Raw genomic sequence first — 7,178 nt, 5'->3', positions numbered from 1 at the left:
CAGGGGATCTTCTTGAGCGCAAAAAATGATCTTGCACTGTCTGCTTACTGTGATTCAGATTGGGCTGCTTGCCCGTTGACAAGGCGGTCTCTTACAGGTTACGTTGTTTTACTTGGAAACTCACTCGTCTCCTGGAAACCAAGAAATAACATGTAGTCTCTAGGTCTTCAGCCGAAGTGGAGTACAGGTCTATGGCTTTGACATTATGCAAAGTCAAATGGATCATGGAACTCATGCGCAGTCTTGGGATTCGTCAAAGTTCTCCAACATCTTTATACTGTGATAACCAAGATGCCCTTCATATAGCTGCCAATCCTGTGTTCCATGAAAGGGCGAAGCATATCGAGGTTGACTGCCATTTCATTCGTGATGCCATTATAGTCGGGTTGATCGTCACAAGATACGTCACTACAGAACAGCTCGCTGACACACTGACAAAACCACTTGGTCGCAATCAGTTTCATTACCTTTTGGGCAAGATGGGAGTTCGAAATCTTTACGCGCCATCTTGAGGGGGAGTATTAGAGATAATTTTGTAATTAGTGATAAGGATTACATGATGTTTAGATAAACCTTATCGTCCGGGTATCTAGGATTCGAGTATATCTCATATATCTCTAAACGTGTATAAAAGAGGAACATGGGTTCATGAATAAGAACAACACACAATATTATTTGACAATATGTATCGAAGAATGAAAATCACAAACATAAGATGAAGAATATAATCGGATCTCTACCTTATTTTAAGGAATTGATAGATAACATAAGAAGAAAACTAGTAAATGTGAATTAAACAAGGGATTAATGTCCCCCATACATTTTTAATTGTTTAACAGACACCACCTGTTTTCTATGTTCAGTCCAGTGTCCTCTTATAAAATTTTGATCTATTTTTATTGGCCTTTCAAGTGGGCCTTATATTTTTTGCCATCGATCAGACCTTTTATTCTTTTTATTGTTAGCATTTTTTTATACCTTTTAATTTTCTTTTGTATAGATGTTTCGATTGTGCTCATCGCCGTAGATTTGTACGTTACAAAATACAATGTTTATATGCTAATCAAACAAACAAGAAACATTAAAAAAAACTTGTATAAAATGTACTTGCTTTTCACCAAACTTTGTTTTTTTAGCTGTTCTATTTTGATATAGCTTTGCAAACCACCTATAACTTGAATATATAATATAATAGCTTTTGATGGTCCAATTTTTAAGTTCATTATTTTGGTGGTTACAAATTATATAACTGAAAATGCCTAGAAAAATCACCACTAACTGATTTATCCACAAAAGGCAATGAATGACCTAATCGAATAGTGATTCAAGAAAATATTTCTCGACTATAGTAATCTAGTAAGTTGTCCCGATAAAATCAAATCTTGTGAGTTGTCATTCACTCTGATCATGTATATTTTTAACCCCAAAGAAAGTTGAAAAATCTATTTTTCATAACAAAAAGTCAACCATTTAGTTATTCCTAACTGTCTCGTCAATGTGCTAGGATTCTATTATACACATCCTGCCGTGAAACCTAACCACGTCTGGAATGACCATTTCAATCCATTTGAGTATGACACTTTGAAACAAGAGTTACCCAAGTAAAGTTTGCTGCTAGAAACAATAGGGATACATGGATTGGTCAGAAAAAAATCTCAATTAGAAAGGCAATTGATACCATCGGCTACAAGCAAAAGCTTATTTTCAAAAGTAATGCAAATTTGAATACATGATGGCATGAAATTGACTACAGTGTCAACTCTCCACCACTACAACCAGTTGTTGTGAGTGACCATGTTCATAAAATGGAAGATGATATGTTTCAGCTTATGACGAATCAAACAAAGCTTATGGAGTATTAAGCATGACTAATAGTGCTTGATGCAAATCTGATGATAGATGAACAAGTGTAAAGCGTTCATAATGAAGAAGAAACGGAAAATGTGTGGCAACAATTTCTCAACTTTTGAGTACATGTGGCCAACATGAATAGTGATGGGGCATGAGTTTGTTGTCTTCCAGGTGTCTCCGAGTATTACATCTTCGTTCTTTAAATAGTCTGTGAGACTTCTTTTTCCAGTTATTTTGTGGAACAAAATACCGTGTACATAATTTATAGGGCTATGAACTAATAAATAGAACTGAAGCAGACTTTAAAATCTGAAGATGAATGTGTTCTACTATGATATTGCATTAGCCAATAAAGAGAGTTTTTCTATTAATAGGTTTCTCCCATATGTTTCTCTTTGGTAAACTCATGAATCACTTCATGATATGAAGTGTTCTTACACATTCAAATGAAGCCAGATTCTTTAGTTTCTTGTTGTTGTAAATAACAACTATCCGAATGCTAATGAAAAATCTTAACACATCAAACATTTTGCAAAATTGAGAACAATTGGCCCAAGCGGCTCAACTGAGGCACATGCTTCGGTCATGATCATGTGTCTGATCAATTCAAAGTTTTGTCTCTCATTTCTTCTTGTAAGAACCTTATTTTATTACAATAGGGAAAACTGATATTTGTAAAATAATAAGAACATAAATCAAAATTATAATACCGAAATGAACTAATAAAGAAGGATTGCATGTTCGAGATGATTAATCTTTTTCCTTAAATCTTTAAATGTCATGTAGTGCGACGGTTTCATAGCCTTAGATTCCCAGGATACAACTGCATATGTTTCCGTCACCCATCACTAAAGAACAGAACATGTCGAACCTAACTTTTGTGTTGCACTCTCAGACACAAAATAAAATAAAATACTAACATAACAAGTGGCCCATCTTGTTGTGGTATGTTCGAGATGTTGAGCTTGGGCTGTTTTCATTGGACCGTTTTCCACCCACATCTCGCGAGGGGCTATTAGATAATTGTCCCACATCGGATAATCAAGTGTCCTTGGGCAATATATAAGTGTATGGGCAATCCTAACCTCTTAAGGTAACTTTTGCATGTGAGTTAGGCCTATCACTAATAGATTCCAAATATTTCAACTAAAAAGGGTCAGATTGTTGGACTTTAATTAATTAAAGGAAGCAATGTTTCAGAAAAAAACGTGTCGGTTATGAGTCAACATACACGTTGATTAAAAGGCACCGCTTCAGTTAACGTATACGTTGATTAAGGCACCTAGTGAGTCATTATATAAAGTGATCAAGTGCAATATGAGAAATAAAGAGAAGTAGGAGAGAAGATAGAAGATTACTGAGAATTAATTGGATTTAATCTTTTTCTTTTCCATAACAAGTTTCTGAAGGAAAACTCAAAGTAAAGTTTCCTAGGCTCTCGGTACGGGTGTGTTGTACGAAGATCGATAGTTGTATCCTGAAAATAGACGCCTACGAAACTACACACCATTGTAGGGGGGGAATTTTGTCTTTGGAGATTGTTCAGGCAAACCTTTATCAAACCACAATCGGTTAAGTTGTGAGAAGAAGAAACAAAATTATTTCGTAACTTTTTATAAGGATTTACAAATCGAGTAAGATTTATAAGAGTTTATAAACTCAAACGCATTGAGTACGTGAGATTGATTTGCATCTGTACTTTGTAAAAACAATCTAAGACAAAAATTTCTTTGTTCTTTTCTAAGAAAGCAAGATGGATCAATCTATTGCAATTGTGAAAAGTCACACAGAGAATCCTTTTGTAATCTGAGGAGTGAATTTCAAAATATGGCAACACAAGATGTTGTTTTATCTCACGACGCAGAATCTGGCACAATGCTTAACTTTTGAAAGACCAGATTACCTGTAGAAGGTAATATTCCTGATGAAATCTTTAAAACATCATAGGTATGGACACAAAAAGAGTTTTTGTTGTAAGAACTATATTCTTAACGATTTGGACGATTCTCTCTACGATAAGTTCATCGTGGAAAAGTTCTTAAACTTTAAGATAAGTTACACTGTTTCTGTGGTGAAACAAGTGAAATAAATTCTAAGTCATTGTTCATCAAAGATATGGGATTGACTGCTATAATTCTTCGAATTAGAGTGAAACAAGAGTCAGATGGACATTATTCACTTACTCAATCTCTTTATGGGAAAAAAAAGCAATGGCAAGTCAAGACGTATAGACGTAGACATGCATGACATATGCTTTCCAATGGGGTGATAGCATTGGATTACATTGGATTGCATGACAATCTTCTTTTTTCCCATAAACCCGATAAGTTGTTACTAGGAAAGGTTCAAGTCCAAAAGATACCTTTTCCGATGCATATTGATTCTACTTTCTCAAAAATATTTCAACTTATTTTCTATTCAATGTGGGTATTGTTGAGTTTGAATAGAAAATGTGGGGTATTGTTGAACTTTAATTAATTAAAGGAAGCAACATTTCAGACAAAACGTGTTGGCTATGAGTCAACATATGCGTTGATTAAAAGGCACCGCTTCAGTTAACGTATATGTTGATTAAATGCACTATTTGAATCATTATATAAAGTGATTAAATGCAATATGAGAAAGAAGGAGAGAAGAGAGAAGATTACTAAAAATTAATTAGATTTAATCTTCTTCTTTTCCATAACAAGTTTTTGAAAGAAACTCAAAGTAAATTTTGCTAGGGTCTCGGTACGGGAGTGTTGTACGGAGATCGATAGTTGTATCCTGAAGATAGACGCCTACGAAACTATACACCATTGTAGGGGGAAAATTCTATCTTTGGAGATTGTTTAGGCAAGCCTTTATCAAACCACAATCGGTTAAGTTGTGAGAAGAAGAAACATAATTATTTCGTAACTTCTTATAAAAATTTATAAATCGAGTAAGATTTATAAAAGTTTATAAACTCAAATGCATTGAGTATGTGAGATCGATTTGCATCTGTACTTTGTAATAACAATCTTAGACAAAATTTCTTTGTTCTTTTCATAGAAAGCAAGATGGATCAATCTATTGCAATTATGAAAAGTCACACAGAGAATCCTATTGTAATCTGAGGAGTGAATTTCAAAAGATGGCAATAAAAGATGTAATTTTATCTCACGACACTGAATCTGGCACAATGCTTAACTTTTGAAAGACCAGATTACTTGTAGAAGGTAAAATTCCTGATGAAATCTTTAAAACATCATAGGTATGGACACAAAAAGAGTTTTGGTTGCAAGAACTATATTCTTAACGCTTTGGACGATTCTCTCTACGATGTTTATCATCTATTCCAAACTTCAAAACAGTTGTGGGAATCATCAAAGAAGAAATAAAGTATGAAGTTTCAAGCGTTAAGATATTCATCGTAGGAAAGTTCTTAAACTTTAAGATAAGTGACACTGTTTCTGTGGTGATACAAGTGAAATAAATTCTAAGCCATTGTTCATGAAAGATATGGGATTGACTACTATAATTCTTCGAATTAGAGTGAAACAAGAGGCAGATGGTACATTATTCACTTACTCAATCTGTTTGTGGGAAAAAAATGCAATGGTAAGTCAAGACGTATTGACGTAAACATGCATGACAATTACTTTCCAATGGGGTGATAGCATTGGATTACATTGGATTTCATGACAATCTTCTTTTTTCCCATAAACCCGATAAGTTGTTACTAGGAAAGGTTCAAGTCCAAAAGATACATTTTCCGATGCATATTGACTCTACTTTCTCAAAAATATTTTAACTTATTTTCTATTCAATGTGGGGTATTGTTGAGTATGAATAGAAAATGTGGGGTATTGTTGGACTTTAATTAATTAAAGGAAGCAACATTTCAGACAAAACGTGTCGGTTATGAGTCAACATATGCGTTGATTAAAAGGCACCACTTCAGTAAATGGATGCGTTGATTAAAGGCACTACTTCAATCATTATATAAAGTGATCAAGTGCAATATGAGAAAGAAGGAGAGAAGAGAGAAGATTAATGAGAACTAATTGGATTTAATCTTCTTCTTTTCCATAACAAGTTTTTGAAAGAAAACTCAAAGTAAAGTTTGCTAAAGTCTCGGTACGGGTGTGTTGTATGGATATTGATAGTTGTATCCTGAAGATAGACGCCCACGAAACTCCACACCATTGTAGGGGCGAAATTCTGTCTTTGGAGATTGTTTAGGCAAGCCTTTATCAAACCACAATCGGTTAAGTTGTGAGAAGAAAAAATATAATTATTTCGTAAATTTTTATAAGGATTTATAAATCGAGTAAGATTTATAAAAGTATATAAACTCAAACGCATTGAGTACGTGAGATTGATTTGCATTTGTAATTTGGAATAACAATCTAAGACATAATTTCTTTGTTGTTTTCAAAGAAAGCAAGATGGATCAATCTATTGCAATTGTGAAAAGTCACACAGAGAATCTTTTTGTAATCCGAGGAGTGAATTTCAAAAGATGGCAACAAAAGTTGTTGTTTTATCTCACGACACTGAATTTGGCACAGTGCTTGACTTTTGAAAGACCAGATTACCTGTAGAAGATAATATTCCTGATGAAATCTTTAAAACATCGTTCATAGGTATGGACACAAAAAGAGTTTTAGTTGCAAGAACTATATTATTAACGCTTTGGACGATTCTCTCTACGATGTTTCTCATCTATTCCAAACTTCAAAACAGTTGTGGGAATCTTCAGAGAAGAAATACAAGTCTGCAGTTGCAAGCCTTAAGATATTCATCGTGGGAAAGTTCTTAAACTTTAAGATAAGTGACACTGTCTCTGTGGTGAAACAAGTGAAATAAATTCTAAGTCATTGTTCTTGAAAGATATGGGATTTATTGTTATAATTCTTCAAATTAGAGTGAAACAAGAGTCAGATGGTACATTATTCACTTACTCAATCTCTTTATGGGAAAAAAAAAATGCAATGGTAAGTCAAGACGTATAGACGTAGACATGCATGACAATTGCTTTCCAATGGGGTGATAGCATTGGATTACATTGGATTGCATGACAATCTTCTTTTTTCCTATAAACCCGATAAGTTGTTACTAGGAAAGGTTCAAGTCCAAAAGATACCTTTTCCGATGCATATTGATTCTACTTTCTCAAAAATATTTTAACTTATTTTCTATTCAAATGTGGGGTATTGTTGAGTTTGAATAGAAAATGTGGGGTATTGTTGGACTTTAATTAATTAAAGGAAGCAACATTTCAGACAAAATGTGTCGGTTATGAGTCAATATATGCGATGATTAAAAGGCACCGCTTCAATTAATGTGTTGATTAAAGGCAC

This window comes from Brassica oleracea, chromosome C8 (assembly GCF_000695525.1).
Source record: "Brassica oleracea var. oleracea cultivar TO1000 chromosome C8, BOL, whole genome shotgun sequence".
NCBI lineage: Eukaryota > Viridiplantae > Streptophyta > Magnoliopsida > Brassicales > Brassicaceae > Brassica > Brassica oleracea.
This window is presented reverse-complemented; position numbering follows the sequence as displayed.